A 4,340-nucleotide genomic window follows, 5' to 3' on the forward strand; every position below is an offset into this window, starting at 1 on the left:
CCCTGTAGCAAAGAACACACCTGCCACTTAGATCTTGATTTCTAATCTCATTCTTCAAAAAAGGAACCAATGCTCTTTGAAGAAATGGCTGATTCTAAAACTGAAGCAGGAAATATACAGGATAAGCCTGGCGCGTCTTGTAATTCCAGAACACAAAAAAACTGCTGAACAAACAAACACAAAACCACAAAGATGAGAGTATGTCAGAGGTCCAGGAGCCAACTGACAGATCTCCCAATAGCTAAAGCTGGAACAATTTGAGCAATAAAATAAATATTGGATTATAACCCAAAATATAAAGTACATATCTATGAGTTCATACTGATAAAAAAAAAAGATTGAATAAATAAGTTGCCGGGCGCAGTGGCTCACATCTGTAATCCCAGCACTTTGGGAGGCTAAGGCGGGAGGATCACCTGAGGTCAGGATTTCAAGATCAGTCTGGCCAACATGGTGAAACCCCTTCTCTACTAAAACTACAAAAAGTAGCCAGGCATGGTGGCAAGCACCTGTAATCCCAGCTACTCAGGAGACTGAGGCAGGAGAATTGCTTGAGCCCGGGAAGTGGAGGTTGCAGTGAGCCAAGATCATGGTTTTGCACTCCAGCCTGGGTGACAAGAGCGAAACTTCAGCTAAACAAACAAACAAAAAACACAAAGAAACCCATATATATATATATATATATATATATATATATATGAATGAAAATAAATAAATAAGTGGAGGAGAAGAGACCGTCACCCAGGCAGCATTCCAAATAACGCATAGATACTCTACTTAAGATATTCCACTCTTTAAGGGTGGGTTGTCCATAGTAACTTCCTTCCAAAGTGTACAATATAAAAAGGGAGGTGGGAAGAGTACCTTTTTTTTTTTGGGGGGTTGGAGTCTTGCTCTGTTGCTCAGGCTGGAGTGCAGTGGCTCGATCTTGGCTCACTGCAAGCTCCGCCTCCTGGGTTCAAGTGATTCTCCTGCCTCAGCCTCCTCAGTAGCTGGGATTACAGGCACCCAACACCACGCCCAGCTAATTTTTTTTTTTTAATTTTTGGTAGAGATGGGGTTTCGCCATGTTGGCCAGGCTGGTCTGGAACTCCTTACCTCAAATGATCCACCCACCTCGGCCTCCCAAAGTTCTGGGATTACAGGCACGAGCCACCGTGCCCGGCTGGGAAGAGTATCTTTATAGTGTAGAATCCTAACACCATCTCAGCTGGGTGATCAAGGTCAAAATCAACAGTGATGAGTCATATAGGTAGTATGGACCCTGGGTATGATGTAATGAAAATGACCCTTTACTTCTTTGGTCTTCCTCCAGAAAACCAAATCACAATTAAGACAAAAACATCTGACAAGTCCAAATTGAAGAACATTCTACGGAATAGTTGACCAGAAAAACTATCAACGTCATCAAAAACAAGGAAAATCTGAGAAACTTTTCTAGCCAAGAGGTGCCTAAGAAGACCTGACTAGTAAATGGAATATGGTGTCCTGGGTAAGGTCCTAGAATAGAAAAAGAGCATCAGTCAGAAACAACAGAACTCTGAAAGCAGATAGACTTTAGTTACTAATTATGTATCAATACCGATTCATTAATTGTAACAGGTGTACCATGCTCATGTAAGATGTTAAGAGGAGAGAAAACTGGTGCAGGATATATGAGCACTCGCTGTACTAGCTTCTGAATTTTTCTGTAAATCTAAAACTATACTAAAAAAATTAAATTTATTTTAAAATATGGCAGTTCATGAATCACATCAAAATGGAAATTGTGCCAGGCACGGTGGCTCACCCCTGTAATCCCAGCACTTTGGAAGGCTGAGGCAGGTGGATCACTTGAGGTCAGGAGTGCGAGACCAGCCTGGCCAACATGGTGAAACCCTGTCTCTACTAAAAATACAAAAAATAGCCAGGCATGGTGGAATACACCTGTAATCCCAGCTACTTGGGAGATTGAGGCAGGATAATTGCTTGAACCCAGGAGGCAGAGGTTGCAATGAAGTGAGATCATACCTCTGCACTCCAGCCTGGCTGATAGCGACAGACTCTGTCTAAAAAAAAAAAAAAAAGGAAATTGTAATCCTGTAAGAAAGATGGTACTCAGTTCTTGATTGTCATGTGTCTATAGTAAAGTGCCAGAAGTAAAGGGACACATAGGTGTTAGTTTGGGTCTGCCCAGATGTAGAGACTGAGCGGGGACTTGGGTACAGTTTGTTTGAGAGGAGATCCGAAGATGCAGGCATGTGGTTGGGCACGGTGGCTCACGCCTGTAATCCCAGCATTTTGAGAGGCTGAGGCAGGCGGATCACCTGAGGTCAGAAGTTTGAGACCAGCCTGTCCAACATAGAGTGAAATTCCGTCTCTACTAAAAAGTACAAAAATTAGCCGGCTGTGGAGGCACACATCCATAGTTTCAGCTACTTGGGAAGCTGAGGCAGGAGAATCCCTTGAACCCAGAAGGTGGAGGTTGCAGTGAGCCAAGTTTGCACCACTGCACTCCAGCCTGAGTAACAGAGCAAGACTCTGTCTCTCAAAACAAAACAAAACAGAAAAAACAAAGATGAAGGCATGAGGGCTTTGAGAGACAGAGGCAGGGAAAGGAAAAAGGTGACAGAAGGGTGGGAATGTGAGGTCAGGGCTGGTGGCAGTGGAAACTCAATCCCTTTGAAACCTCTAAGAAGCATGTAGATGACCTCCCAGAGTTGTCCACCCACAGATGGGATCTTGTTTTATCACCCAACCCTGGCCTCCACCACTTGAGGGTGCCCCAGGGGAGTGAACTGCCCTGCACTTCCAGGCTGTCCTTACGCAAAGGCTGAGCAAGTGTCTGTGCCTTGGAGAAGGACTTCACAGATGGCCCAGTGTGGATGCTGGTGGTGCAACATGAGTCTGAACTTGCACGGAGCTTGGTTCTATTTTTTTTTTCCCCAAGCCAAACTGTATGCAGCTTTATTAAAGATACTCTCCATAAACAATCATGGTATTTCAGGCAGGACATGGGCAGACAATCGTTAACAGTATACAACAACTTTCAAACTCCCTTCTTCAATGGACTACCAGAAATCAGAAAGCCACTATAAAACCCAATGAAGTCTTCATCTCATGCTCTGAACAGGGAAAGTTTGGAGTGAGTGTTGACATTTCACATTTAGCATGTTATTTAACAACTTTTCACAAGCCGACCCTGACTTTCGGGAAGTGAAATGAAAATGGTAGAATTTATCTGAAGATCCACAATCTAGAAATGGAACCACTGCTCTTTTGACAGGTGCCATTTCAGTGGCATCATTGGAAAGTCCAGATTGCCTAACACACTGGTAACCAATGATTAAGGGTCAGGTCCCAACAGATGTCTGGGTTTAAGGGAGTTAAGTCTCTGCTGAAAGATGGAAAGGGAGAAGAGGACATAAAAACGAATTTGTTTTCCATACCACAAGGCTTTTGTACCAAGGTGGTCATGTGTGTCAAAGTCAGGGAATCCCTCCTCCTGGGAGCCAAGAGGAAGTCTCTCAAAACTAGAAGGGAAAGGTGTTTTCCCCACATTGATCCAGCTTCGGAGACATTCTTTTAGTGACACATGCCCCATCCCCCCAAAACAACAATGAAGTGTTCTGTGTGCTAACAACATAGCTTAAAAAAAAAAGTAAAACAAAATTCTGCATTTTTATAAAACATGGTAAAAAATAGTATTTCAAACTGTACAGTCACCAGAAGTACCTAGTTATCAAAAATGCACACACATGGGCTGGGCACGGTGGCTCATGCCTGTAATCCCAGCACTTTGGGAGGCCGAGGTGGGCGGATTACGAGGTCAGGAGATGGAGACCATCCTGGCTAACACCGTGAAACCCCGTCTCTACTAAAAATACAAAAAATTAGCTGGGCATGGTGGTGGGTGCCCGTAGTCCCAGCTACTCTGGAGGCTGAGGCGGGAGAATGGCGTGAACCCGGGAGGCGGAGCTTGCAGTGAGCCTAGATCGTGCCACTGCGCTCCAGCCTAGGCGACAGAGCCAGACTCTGTCTCAAAAAAATAAATAAATAATAAAAAAAAAAATGCACGCACTTCACTTGGCTTCTCCAGCACCTTCAGCTTTCTGTGCCTGCTCTGTCTTGGCATCTCCATTTTCTGCAGGGTTATTCCCCTCCTTGGCAGCATCAGCGTTTCCCTTTTTCCCTTCGGTACCTTCTCTTCCTTCTTTGCAGAGACCTTTTTAGGCTTGGGCTCTGGCTTTGGAGGAGCAGGTTTAGCAGACAACCTCGCGGATCTTCTCCGTGGTTCGTCCTTCACCTTGGTTTTATCTCCTTTAGCATCCCCTTCAGCCTTTCTCTTGGGCATGGTGGTG

The 4,340-nt window shown here is 44.6% G+C and overlaps 1 pseudogene; it reads right to left on the minus strand.

Annotated features, from left to right (window-relative positions):
* Positions 1-4,061: 4,061 nt before the first annotated feature.
* LOC129030524 (non-histone chromosomal protein HMG-17-like) lies at positions 4,062-4,340 on the minus strand (annotated as a pseudogene).

Source organism: Pongo pygmaeus, chromosome 12 (genome assembly GCF_028885625.2).
Source record: "Pongo pygmaeus isolate AG05252 chromosome 12, NHGRI_mPonPyg2-v2.0_pri, whole genome shotgun sequence".
Classification (NCBI taxonomy): domain Eukaryota; kingdom Metazoa; phylum Chordata; class Mammalia; order Primates; family Hominidae; genus Pongo; species Pongo pygmaeus.